The sequence below is a fragment of the Lagopus muta genome, chromosome 1, assembly GCF_023343835.1.
Source record: "Lagopus muta isolate bLagMut1 chromosome 1, bLagMut1 primary, whole genome shotgun sequence".
In the NCBI taxonomy this organism is placed as follows: Eukaryota; Metazoa; Chordata; class Aves; order Galliformes; family Phasianidae; genus Lagopus; species Lagopus muta.
Window position 1 is genome coordinate 134657272 of NC_064433.1, and position 14136 is coordinate 134671407.

At 40.0% G+C, this 14136-nt stretch overlaps 1 protein-coding gene and 1 long non-coding RNA gene across 2 annotated transcripts in view; one reads left to right on the forward strand and one right to left on the reverse strand.

Moving 5' to 3' along the window:
- LOC125688153 (uncharacterized) overlaps positions 1-12373 on the forward strand; it is a 41433-nt gene extending 29060 nt beyond the window's left edge. The window contains exons 2-3 of the long non-coding RNA XR_007374624.1: positions 5482-5652; positions 6744-12373. This is a non-coding gene — a long non-coding RNA (uncharacterized LOC125688153). The remainder of the gene's footprint in view (positions 1-5481; positions 5653-6743) is intronic.
- ST6GAL2 (ST6 beta-galactoside alpha-2,6-sialyltransferase 2) overlaps positions 1-14136 on the reverse strand; it is a 173940-nt gene that overhangs the window by 107774 nt on the left and 52030 nt on the right. The gene's annotated exons all lie outside the window — the stretch shown is intronic.

The following is a 14136-nucleotide window of genomic DNA, read 5'->3' on the forward strand; positions in this document are numbered from 1 at the left end:
GAAGTAAGTACAAATATTCCCAAAAGGAAAAGCCATCAGAAGGAAGAAAATGCACATAACTTCATCAGATATTCAAAATAAAAAACCTGACATTTCCTTACTCAGCTTCCAGTAAAAAGAATCAAACAGAAATTTTGCAGATGTGTCTCAAATCGTGAAAAGTTTCACTGCTAACAGTTGCAGTGCTAATAAGTTTGTTATACACAATCCATCAACACTGCCTCACGATCTCACATGCCACATGCCTTATGATCACAAATGATCATAAGTTTTCTGACAAGAAAATAGCTGAATGTTGCTCTTTGCAAGAAAAAAAGAAGAAAAAAAAAGGCCATTAGGTTATCATAGAAAAAAAGCTCTATCTTTAATATTGAGAAATTACATGTATTTTACTAGTTTTAGTATTCCTCTCCAGAATGCTCCAATAGACATAGCAGCCAAACATTGTCATAGCAAGGAAAAACAATAAAAGCCAAGGCCCACATTTTAGGGTCTTTGTGGAAGTTGCAGGAAGGTTTGAAGGTCCTGATAAAACTGCCTCTGAGTTCGGTCCTATTTCTTGGTGATGGCAGACCATTGATTCCAGTGGCATTCTTCTAGTTCAGGGTAGACAACAGGCCAAGTTTACCCTTTCAAAAGTTTGAAGTCATTCTGCATGTGCTTCTCTTCTCCTACAGCAGTATGCTTTCACCAGCAGGTTTTGTGCACTGAAATATCCCATTATTCACTACACTGTTGGATTAGTTTAAAATTGATAGCTAAGAGATATGTCTATGCAAGTGCCCACTCAATCTCCTTCTCAAGGGTCTTGAAAGCCAAGAGTGTTTTAAAGGTAACTGAAACCAGAACTGGGCGGGAATACAACACAAAAAAAACCCACAGCTGGACTGATAGGCAAATTCATACAAATACAGCAAGTACATGACTTGCTGAAATTATAGCTATATAATTTTAATGAAATACAGTCAGTTTTCTGTGAATTCATTCTAAAGTAACTGAATTATTTTTAATTGTTTTCAAGTTCTGATGTTTCACAAGAGAAAAATAAAACTGTTCTTTGTGAAAGATAAAAAAAACACAACTCTGTGGGATTTTGATTGAGTGATACACTGAAAGTACAGGCGTGATTCATAATGTTGGTAAATAATAATCTGCTGGGCTAATGAACTGCATAAATAACAGAATACATTTTAAACACTGAGAAGCCACATAAAGCGTCATGAATAGAACAGCCTTGTGAACTTTGGAGAAAAGATTACTTAGGATTTAGAAAGGAGGGTGTTGAGTAATTTGAAAACACTGCTTATCTTGTAATAATAACCTAAAGAAACAAAAGAACTGTCCATCTAGCTTAGTCTAGCCCTTTTCCCTGTAACACCTGAGCAAGTCTGGCATTAAAGTGGTGAAGATTTCACTGCAGATTTCTAGTGCCCATACAACTGAATGTAGAAAGATCTGCAGCAAGAAATTAGTTGTTGCATCACACTTCGAGGGCAATAAGAGAGAGAGAGGAAAAAAAGGAATCTTTACGATAAAAGGAGGATTGAATCTAAAGGGACCTTTATCCCATTTATCTAAGGAAACTAGATTTTTGCTACCTGTGTTCTTTTGTGTCTGTCAGCCTGACATAATTTTGAAATGCATCAACTAATTTCTACTTAACTGGCAGAAAGATTTATAAAAGATATTTGAGGAAGACTGTTAAGCAAAACAGACCTGGCTGGCCTGAAAGGGTCAAACAGGGAACACGCAGCCCCTCCTGAAAGGGAAGGACTGCCACGTGTAACATGCGGCCCTTCCTGAAAGGGAAGGACTGCCACGTGTAACATGCGGCCCCTCCTGAAAGGGAAGGACTGCCATGTGAAACTAGCAAGCATAATTAACAGCTTCTTCATTCCATGACCAAGAGCAGAACATGTTCTGTGGAGAGAACACCTTTTGATCACTGTACTGATCATAATACAAAGAGCTAACTAACCAATGATGTATTGCTGTCAGCCACATGAATGTTATCTGATTTAAGTATTGTATACTCCTGTAGCTAAAAGATATAAAAACCCTGTAACAACAATAAACTTTGCTTCTTGTGCCACCAGAGCCTAAGCCCGTCTGTCCCAGGCGTCTTGAGCTGGTCTCCGTCAGATATTGTCTTCTTACTACTACTGGTGAGAGAGTATTTGAACTCCCACTGATCATAACTCTATTACCAGACACCAAGAATATACACCTGAAATGAATGTTATACATGAAAACCAGAGGGAACTGCCCTTTCTTTTCTCACATTTTCTGGAAAGTGAAATAACTGCATTTTTTCTGAACTTGAACAAAAATTTGGCTCTACCTCAGAATGTAACCCAAAACAAATACTTGTTCATTGGGTAGCAAGTAAATGACAGAGAGGCTTGTTGGAGGCTGATATTTTGCATTTACAATGTCTGAGTTGGTCTTTTAGGATGCCTAGTTTTTATTCTCCAGGAAATCTTGGGGATAAAATGATCATAGGGAAAGGAATAAAGTGGATACTTCTCTGTTATGGTGAAATTAAAAAAACAATACTGTGGAAAGAGTGGAAAAGTATGAAAGAACAACATGTGCCTATTTCGCTGAGACACATATGAAGAATTTACAACAAAGCCAACTGCACATAGTGAGGTATCAGTCAGTGTAATGAAGTGGTCAGCAGTGAAATCAGAGAACTTCAGTTAATTCATCACAATGTTTTGAAATGTTCTTATGCCTGCTCTTTGTTTCCTTTTGAAGCGGGAACTTAATAATACTGTTCCTGAGGCTCAGATGCAATTTTTAAAACAAAAACAAAAACGAATTTTAAAGGAAAAAAAAAACAATCAGGAAAATACAACATAGCTTGGGGGTTTTGCTAGTAGCTATTAGAAAGGGACCTTCCTTGGCAAATTTCCCATTTCTTTCATGCTCCACACTGATGGAAACGGTGTTTAGACAAGGTCAGAATTCAGGGTGCCCTGCATTTGACCAGATGTCAATGTCAGCAGAAGCAGAGCAAATCAAAGAAAAACTGAGTGGTGCCCACTATCACAGGAGAAATAGTGCAATAGGTTTAGTAAAGCCATAAAAAGTCTTTCCTTTCACAGCTCAGTTGATCTGTGTCACTCCTCAACAGGAGATCATCTGACTTTCAAAATTTGTCTGAACTACAGAATAAAGAAGGCATCATGCAGAGGAAGCTGTACCTGAGGTATATGGGAGCTCTGGAGAGAGAGATTATCTCAAATTCTGCTAAGGATAGGGTTAAATTTCCTATGGCAATTGTACTGGATGCAAATGACAATACAGCTGAATTATAAATCTTTTAAAAGTCCCTGTCAAAAACAAAAAAGAGGGGGGGGGGGGTTGGGGGGAGGAATGACTGATTCATTTTTGTAAATCAAAGTTGAGCTTCATTGCTTTTCTTACCCTCAGGAGCTCATTAGTTGCTATGGAGAGCTTCTACACAAATACAGTGTTGCTTGTATAGGAAGTGAGCATCTAGCTGACAGAAAAGTCTAGGAGATAACAAACACACATATTGCAGGAGGTCAGAAGAAATTGTTAATCTAGGTGAATAATGACTCTGATAAATATGTAGCAAAGCTTTAAAAATTAAAGTATAAGATTTATTCAAGTGTGACTTGCAGATAATAGATTCGGCTTGCAAGATAAGGCAGCCATTCAAATAACCTTTTTTAAAATTTATCAGAGCTTCATTAAAACAACTTATCACATAAGTAAAATTAGTGAAAATAAATGTATCATCTTCAGTAAAATTGTTAATTAGTACTTTATGCCTGATACCAGAACAAAATAATTATCATCACATGAACACTTGCTTTTTATGAATAACTGAAAATCTTATACTTAGAAAAATAACCTCCCTAAGCAAAGAACTATCCTTCCTTTACCACAATACTCGTTCTGATACCGAATGGGATTAACATGAGCCAAAAATATTACTGTTGTTAAATATTTTCAACCTTTCTTGGGAGGGGAGTGTTCCGCTGTATGAGATACTCTATTCCAGTCTCCTTACAGTCAAATCTGTGAAAAATTCAGGTCTGAAACCTCAGCAGAACAATTACATCTGTATGAAAAGAATGACTCAAGGGTTAGCAGCTAAATAGCAAATAGTGACTAGACAAGAGCTCTTTGTGAAATGTTAATCAGTTTCATTGTCACTAATAACTGGAAGAGGGTAGAAATCAGGACGAAATTCTTTACAGTGAGGGTGGTGAGACACTGGAACAGGCTGCCCAGTAAGGCTGTGGATGCCCCCTCCCTGGAAGCATTCAAGGCCAGGCTGGATGGGGTTTTGAGCAACTTGGTTTAGAAGGAGGTGTCCCTGCCATAGCAGGGGGTTGGAACCAGGTGGTCTTAAAGGTTCCTTCCAACCCAAACCATTCTACAATTCTATGAATATGATGCACAGATTGCTCCCAAGGGTTTCACAAGTAACAAATAGTATCCTTTGGGTATTCCATTTGGGGTGAAAGCAGATTATGTTCACAGTGTTAGCTAAAGAAGAGGTTAGTGTAAATTCTCAGAATAAACTCTACAATGCTTTTCTTAATTAGAAGAAGATGGCAATCAATCACCTGGATTTTCTGAAGATCGTCTACAGGCAGCATAGGTAAAAATCAGAAACAAGAAGGTACCGACATTATATATGTCATGAATTGATGCTTTCCCTCTCCACTTATAATTAAAATATCAAAATATCAACATATTTCAAATATTTCTTGCCTGTGACTGTTTCCAGACACAGCACGAACAACTCTGCAAAGACCATTTTTTTCCATCAGTCAGGGCAATATCATAACCAAAATATGGTATAAACTAGAGCAGTGCATCACCGACTTTTTTCATGGCAGCCACACTGTGGGTGTTTTCAAACTTCTTCAAAGATTGTTCTGAATCTTCTCAGTTTGGCTTTGCAGTGCAAATTTAGCAAATCTGAGGTATGAGCTAGTTTTGGTGAGACAGCCTGGTATTTTCTATGTGTTTCTATGCACATGTGGTTGCTGCTGAATTACAACTTCCCCCATTTAGTTTATCCAGTGGCACTGGATGGATGGATGGATGGATGGATGGATGGATGGATGGGTGGATGGATGGATGGATGGATGGATGGATGGATGGATGGATGGATGGATGGATAAATTGGTGTAATATTAAATGTGGAAGTTGGCAGCCCTGCTGCGGCAGGTGGTTGGAGCTTAATGATCCTTGAGGTCCCTTCCAACCCAAGCCAGTTTATGATTCTATGATTCACTGTGAATGTTCATAATCTTAGGGTCTCGCCTACTTTTTGTGGTGAAATGTTTAATAATTTAGGATACTGGTGACAATGGCTGACTTTGAGATTGGAAAAACAGCAATGTAAAATGTCTCTTTAGCTCATTGCTTCAAGAGTGACCAAGAGTAGATGCTTAGAAAGAATATAAAAGTATAAGCTGATCTTTCTTTCAGTTTGCCCTTCAAACCACCAGGAGCCTGAGGTGATGATATTTGCATGGGACACAAAATAATTTGAATTACTCGAGGATAGAGACTAGCCTGAAGAATATCAGAAGGACCTTGAGAAAGGAGGTGCTGAGGGAGTGTGATGCCAAATTAAATTCTGCTCTTCTCAAATGCCAGGTAATGAGCACTGAAGGGGATCACTTGAAATACCTAGCCGTGCTTCTGGGTTATGCATTAGTAATAAATGTATAAGAGGCCTGGACCTCATCTTGGAAAATCTAGTAAAATCTCAAAAGGTTTATCCTACTGAAAAAGAAATCCAACCGGCAGCGCGAGGATAAATGAGGGAACAGACTCCAAACCATTGATCTTTCTTTAGTTTTAGTGATTTGCCACATCTTTAATTTAAATAGCACCAATAGAACCCCTTCTTCCTTTGGATAAACACTGCCTAGAGACTGATGCAGGGTATTATGGAGGTGTTTTCTACCATAAAGAGCTTTTCCAGGGTTTGTTCCCTTTCTTTCTAAAGTATCTGCTACTAGCCACTGACATGCAAACAGTGTTGTGGAAACCAAAGGTTTAGAAAAGCTTATTTAATTTAGCAGAACAATATAAATCAGATCTAGTTAATATGAATCAGTACAGTCAACTGGCTTTCAAGTGTGTTGAGATTTCTGAAGTCTAACAATTCCTCATACTTCTACGGTTACTTCAAATATTTTTCACAGCAGAAACTTTAATTTTCTTCTGCAGTGAATTCAGCAATGCTACATTGATGCCAATGTGCTCAGGGGGTCCTGACAGCAGAAGAATCAAAGTCGGTTTTGAATAATTAGAGAAGAAGACAGAAAAAAAAAAACACAATTAGTTCTTAAATACTTTAAAATTGTTCAGATACCATATATTTTTAAAAGGTAAATAAAAGACAAAAGAGGGCTGATAAAACTAATTTCAGATGAAAGGGGATTCTTTTTTCAGGTATACTCGACAAAATAATGTGACTGTGTTAGCACTGCCAGATATTCCTCTAACGATATGTATATGGTGACATTGAATGGCCTGTCTTTTTGACCTCATTAGTTCATGGCACCCTTCCTCAAATACAATTTACACTGAGATAATACTTTGCAAGATTATTAAATACTTTTTTTAAAAGTTATTTTCAAAAAAACTTTCTGATTTCCTAAATTACCACTTATACTTGCGTGAATGATGATAGAATTACTCATCTGAATCTTTGTTGTTTGTATCTTCTCTCTTTCTAGGTAGCCAGGAGGAAGGCAGAGGAGATTTTTTGAACTACAGCATCAACACAGGAGCAAAATATATCACATGCAGAAAAGCTTACAATAAAACAACATAATGAGGACTTTACAGTCAGGCTGCTCTGCACTTGAGATCCTTGTCAGATCTGCCTGCATCTCTTCTAAACTTTTATTGATGCAGTACATATGAATGCTGGAAAATTAATATTTAGATTGTACTGCAAACTCTTCCAGTTACTTGAGCAGCATGTCATTCATCACTGTGACTTCTTGTTTAAAACCTCTGGCACTTACATCATTATCTTTCAGGGGGGCTTTTGTTGTTGTTTCTAGAGATAAGTTTTTTTTGGCTCTGGCATCTCATTAACCTGATTTAGAGATTCTCCTACCTCTGCTCTTGCTGCAAAATTGAATTCACAAATGCTCATGCAGGAGATGATTAGGGATTCTCTTTGAGTTTGTCCCAACATAACTGCCTAATATGACTAAAAAGAAAGATATAAAAAGTATTTCAAGTCCTCAGAAATGAATTCAAAAGAATATGAATATCGGGGCCTTGGTTAGTAGCAGGCAGTGCATGGGTACCAGGATAATGGAAATCACTCAGTTTCCTTAGGATGGGCACAAGTACAATGACATAACCATTGCCTTATATCAGAGCAAATATTTCCAGGAAAAAGGAACAAGTAAAAGATAACCTTAATGCCAGTAAAACAGTCTCTACAAGGAATTTTATCTGTTCATAAATAAATAAATAGAGAAAAAATAACATATTTTCCTTTCTCAGTAAAATACCTATAAAGGCGTAATAAAATTGTTGGTAACAACAGACAAGGAGAAGGCCGAGGTGCTCAACAATCTTTTTGCCTTGGTCTTCCCTGGTCATCACACAGCCCTAGTTAGATTAGAAGGAAGGAACTGGGGAAGCAATGACCCTTGTGCTGTAAGTAAAAATCTGGTTCGTGACCACCTAAAGAATATGGACATTAATGAGTCTATGGATCCTGATGAGAAGCATCCCAGGGTCCTGAGGGAATTGGCTGATGTAGCTGCCAAGCCACTCTCAAGGATATTTTAAAAGTCATAGCAATCAGGTGAAGCTCCTGGTGACTGAAAAAAGGCAACATCACACCCACTTTTAAGAAGGGTAAAAAGGATGACCCTGGGAACTACTGACCTGTCAGTCCCATCTCTATGCTGGGAAAGACCATGGAAGCTATGCTAACACACATGGAAGGCAGGGAGGTGATACAGGAGAACAAGCATGGCTTTACCAAGGGCAAATCCTGCTCAATCAACTTCGTGGACTTCTATGATGATGTAACTGAATCAAAGGGTAAGGGAAGATCCACTGATGTCATCTATCCAGATTTCAGTAAGGCCTTTGACATGGTACCCCACAACATTCTTCTCTCCAAAAAGGAAAGATATGGATTTGATGAACGGACTGTTCAACAGACAAAGAACGGTCAATGGCTCAATGTCTGGATGGAGATTAGTGACAAGTGGTGTTCCCCAGGGGTCAGTGCTGGGGCTGATACTTTTTGATACCTTCACCAATGACACTGACAGTGGGTGGGGTCAAGTGTACCCTCAGAAAGTTTGTGGATGGCACTAAGCTCTGGGGTGTGGTTGACACGCCTGAGGGACAGGATGCTATCCAGAGAGACAGGTTTGAGCAGTGGGCCCAGGTGAACCTCACAAGGGTCAATAAATCTAAGTGCAAGGTGCACCTGAATCAAGGCAACCTCCACTACCAATACAAGCTGGGGGATAAAAAGATTGAATGCAGCCCTGCTGAAAAGGACCTGGGAATGCTAGTGGATGGCAAAAAGGACATGAGCCAAAAATCTGCCCTTGCAGCCCAGAAAGCCAACCATAACCTGGGCTGCATCAAAGGGAGCATGGACAGCAGGTCAAGGGAGGTGATCCTGCCCCTCTACTCATCACTGATGAGGCATCACCTGAAGTACAGCATCCAGATGCAGAGTCCTCAGTACAGAAGAAACATGGACTTATTGGAGAGTGTCCAGAGGAGGGCCCAAAAAATGATCTAAGGGATGGACACCTTTCCAGTGAGTACAGGTTGAGAGAGCTGAGGCTCTTCAGTTTGCAGAAGAGAAAGCTCTGGGGTGACCTGATAGTGGCCTAAAAGTTAGTAGCTAAAAGAGAGCTATGGGAAAGAAGGGAATAGACTCTTTAGCAGGGTCCATGGGGAAAGGACAAGGGGAAATAGTTTCAAACTTAAAGAGGGGAGAGTTAGGTTGGATATAAGGAAAACAGTATTTTACAGTGAGGGGATGAGGCACTGGAATAGGTTGCCCAGAGAGGTGGTGGATGCCCCATCCCTGGAGACACTCAAGATCAGGCTTGACCAGGGTCTGAGCAACATGATCTTGCTGTGCATGACCTTGTTCATTGCAGGGGAGTTGGTCTAGATGACCTTTAAAGTTCTCTTCCAACTCAAAGGATTCTACGAAAAGTTATATTTGAATTTATTGAAATTCACACATACTCTCCATTTTGGAGTATAGTGATTTTACGTTCAGTCCTCTGACCAGACAGAAGACGTTTTCAGAATGGTTTTTCCCCTTGCTACTTCCTGTGGTTTCAATGTTTCTAATCCATTGCAGAGGGAGCAGATAAACTCAATAGAAAAGCCAGAACACTTTCCAGCCTGGCTCGCACCAGCTGCATCTCCAACTGGTGTGACTATGCAAACACTGGTGTGAGCAATCCCTCTGCAGCTGATGCTGATGCGAACTTGTGCTTAGTGTAGGACCCAGGGAGTGTTACTGCATCCTCCGCTAACACAGAAACATAAGTCTGCATAGTTTTAGTAGCAGCTGTCAAGAGCTGTTCTGAACTCAGTAAAACACTGCATAACTTTGGTGTTAGCTGAATACCCCTCATTTTCCACGCCCCTAAGCACATAATATTCTAATAGGGACAGCATGAGAACCAGGACTATGCCACATAAAGCTACAATAACCCCCAGTAAACCTGTGCTTAGGTTTGCATACAGACATTGAGATTGTCTCTACAAGTGGTCAAAAACACACTATATCTCTAACCCTGCACTCACTAACTTGCAGTCAGCTCCCATATCCACAACCAAAGCACATTATTTCTTTAATGTCTGGTCCCTTTAGACACTAAATGGGTGACACAGACTTTCTATTTGCTTACAGGAATGTTACTGCAACCTCTCCTTGATTCTGCTCCAGTGTCCACCAGTTAGCCTTGAAGTAGATATAATAAGCTCCATCACTGATACGTGGTGCTGATGCTTTCTGGTTGAAACTCACTCTTCTACTTCCAGAGGATGACAGCTGTTCGTGTCCTTTAATCCCCCTGCCTGGCATAGAGCTTTACCCTTATTTCAGCGCTGCATACATTTGGTTTATGTGGCTTCTCAGAAGATGCTAATAAGATGCTTTTTCCCTTTTCCTAACTTCTGAAACTGATTAGCTCAGAAAAATTATGTTAGGGGTGTTGTAACTCCTTTACTGCGGATTCAAGTATTTAAGATGTGTAGTATTTCATTTGGACTGTGCCATCCATGGCCTCAGGGTAATCAGGAATAAAACATAGCATCACTGACTCTCTGGCATGTTTTCCCTGAATATGTTGTAGATTTCACACTTGAGTACCTTATCTCCGGCAGCACTGTTTGTGGCTGGACAGAGTTCTGTGAGCAGCACTGGATACTACAAGCTCTTCTCCACTCAAGATTTCCTATGGATTTTGCACCACATTAATGAACTTGTATGATACGCTATTGTGACAATCTTTCTGACAAAAAATCCCATCACTCTGAGCTATTCCTTGCCCATAATCGCAAAGCCTTTTGTGTACTTGGTCGGCTATTCTTTTGTTAGTCTCTGCCTATGATGGCTCTCTCCAGCTCCTGTGTAGTTAGCTCATTTTACATTTCTCGTTTGAACTTGTCAGATTTCTTGTCGGTAATAGGTAGCACTTAAATCACATTTACTTCAAACTCTTCTTCCTGCAGCTTCTTTTCACTGTTTATCAGTACTCTTGAAACCAGTCTATTATAAGAAGCTCTTTACTGGGCCACTATTTCAGCCTAATGAGAATTTTTGCAATTTCACGATCATTTTTTGAAAGTCCAGGTAGTGCTTTGCACAAAGATTTCTGTAATACATCTTTTGGAGGTTTACAGCCTTCCTCTCCTCTAACCTATTTCTCCCCATAAACATATTTATGAAACAATTGCTGGCATCTCTTTTTCCAGTCTGAAAATTTCCCTTTTGCATTGCTAGTGTTTCAGAAAAATTCACAGCCATGCAGAAGGGCAAGATACAGAATCACACAATCATTGGGTCTGGAGGGATCCATGAGGATAATCGAGTCCAGCTCCTGGCCCCACACAGGACCACCCAAAATCAGACCCTATGTCTGAGAGCACTGTCCATCACTCCTTGAACTCTGCCACTCAGGGCCGTGCCCACAGCCCTGTGCATCCCGCTCCATGCCCACCGCGCTGTGGTGCAGCCCCTTTCCCTGACCCCCAGCTGCCCTCCCCTGACAGCTCCATGCCGTTCCCTCGGGCCCTGTCGCTGTCACACAGAGCAGAGCTCAGCGCTGCCCCTCCGCTCCCTGTGAGGAGCTGCAGCCGCCATCAGGCCTCCCCTCAGCTCCTCTGCTCTGCACTGAGCACACCAAATGCTTATGTTGTCTACAGGCTGGATTCAGAGACATTTTTTGGCTCCAGCAACACGGGATGGAGCAGTTGTCATTGCCTTCGGCAGGTTGTTTCACACTGTAGCTAATTGCTGCAGACTTCTCCCACATCCTATCTTAGCCAGCCTCCCGTGCTGTCTGGATGACTTTTCACAAGGCCTAGCCTTTTCAAGGTTTCAGCTCTTCAAGGTGGGAGTATTTTGTTCAGTTTGACTCATTATCAAGCTGTTGCATTTTGCAATTACAAAAAAAAAAAAAAAAGAAAAAGAAAAAAAAAAGCTCTAATGAAAGCCTTTAAGCCCAAGCCTCCGCAATCATCCTTGTAGTCCTCAGCACCCTGAGCTCCTTTCTCAGTCACTGAGGCTGTCTGTCCATGTAGCTCCCTTTTGCTCCTCTGGGGAAAAAGGCAGAACTTGGCTCAGTAGGGCCTTCTGCAGTAGTTCTACCTGAAGGCCATAAGTAGTTCAGGACTAACATAGCTGTTGCTTCCATGGGAATTGTGATTGCTGTGAAAAGCAGAGCTCAGCCCCTGCCCTTGTAAATGAGTGAGACCTGAGGTGGGATTCTGTGTGATGCTGGGCCTGCACATTGCTGGAGGAAATCAGAAGCTTCTCTGGGCTGCAGCTAATACACTAAATCTGTGTGGGAACTTAAAAAACCTAATGTTAATATACATTAACTCTCACTTTTGTACCTCACATTCCCTTGACAGGTTTTTAAATACCTCTGCTTAATTCCTGCGCTTCCACACCTTCCACTGGATGTTTTTGTGCAGTCTATACAGACAGCCACCAAATGGAAGATGGTTTGTTTGAAGACTACATCGAGAGACAACAAATAGGGCCCAAAGAAATGTATTAGATTTTGAATGTCATGTTGTAAGCCGGTTTGGGTGCTTCTGAGCAGGTGTTTTTAAAAAGCTGTTCAACGCACTTTCAGGACAAGGGTCTTAGGAGATAAGTCTTCATACAATAAAATGATTTGCTTATCAAATTTTATCAGCCTGCACATTTCGAGTTTCTTACTTTTCTCCGTTTATCTGCCTAGAACCATACATTTAATTTCCTTCTGCACATTACATAAAACTTATATTTGATTAGACTAGAAGCAAATATTTTAAATCCAAGATACGTAATAAGAACATTCCAAATGGCCTAATGCTGACAACAGTAAGACAAGACAGCTGCTTTAGTTGTGAGAACAAAATTGATACCCCTCTTTGAGTTCAACAACAGTGAAAATAAAGCTTTCAGTTGGAGAAAACTTGTAGTTCACACAACATTAGGTACATTCAGAGTAAATTTCTCTTGTGCAGCTACTCCATGTTGGCACAAACAGCTGTGAAACTTGTCCATTGTATTAATAATCAAAGGAAATGCAGATATGTTCAGAGCAATTTTGAGGCTTGGAAGTTTCTTGCAGCCGTAAAGCTTCTATGAGTCAGCCAGATGTTCCAAAATGAATTATTCAGAGAAGGATTTTCAAGTTAATTCTGTGAAATTAGTTTTTCGTATTTCCTATGAAACAAAAAAGGTGTTGAGCTTGTGAAGGCAAAAGAAAACCATTCAAACTTTCTATTCTTGGTACACATAGGAAATTAAGTCTGTCTCTCCTGTTCAAAACTTGTAGAAGGGAGGGACAATATTATGGGTTGTTAATATGCCTCCAGCATGCTAAAAGCCACAGCAAAGGTTTTAAAATGTTCATGATCCTGGAGAAATGCAACACAACCACTGTGACTCACATGCCCAGGAAAAGGTGCTTTAGTCCTTCAAGAACAACAGTTACTGTATGTTTAAAGGAATCTAATCCCTCTGTGCAGCCCACACAGATTTAAGAGCAAAGACTTACTTTGATGACAGGGCTTTTTTTCATCCATGTTTTGAATTTATATGCAATCTCTAATACTGAGTGGGATTGTGGATTAAAAGTACAGTGATCAATGGATTAATTTGAGAAAGAAAGTAGGCATTTAGCTTTTACTAGGCTGGTTTGCCTTGATGGGGTTGATTCTTTCCAAGTCTTGTGTCCTTGACAAGCTCCCTACTCCTTCGAAACTCTGTATTTGTATCCTTGATGCAGAAAATGCTTTTTTTCAAGGAAAACTGCAGGCATTACCTGATCTAAAATATGGAGGAAATGATATATGTTTGCAATTTTAAAATGCTTAATTGTTCCTACCACATACTTTACAATAAATCCAGCATTAGAACCCATAGAGAACAAATTACTGACTATTAAAATGTCAGCTAAACAAATCACTGGAATAAAATACAGTAATTTGAAAGAAAGTTATGGATAATAGATTCCCTTTTATTGAACAGAGGAAAATCTCCAATTCTGGGGCACAGGAAAACAAGAGAAATGAGTACTACCACTGACTACTATTACCGAGGAAGAAATCTGTAAGGTTCTTCCATTGTTGTTTGTTCTTTTGTATGTTTGTTTGTTTCATAGAGGAAATCCAAGAGTCATGAAGGTATGAGAGCAAAGAAGAATCCAGGAAGCATTAAATGATAGAACCACCTCTTTGCAGCCACCACATAAATGAAGGATAGGATAAAGAGGCAGTGCACTGTGGAAGCTCACGATCCTGCAGTAACCTTGCAGTGATAGCTATGAGCAGCTTTTTCCTCTCATACAAACACCAGAATAGCAGAAATGATGGTAAAATGGTGGAGAGGTT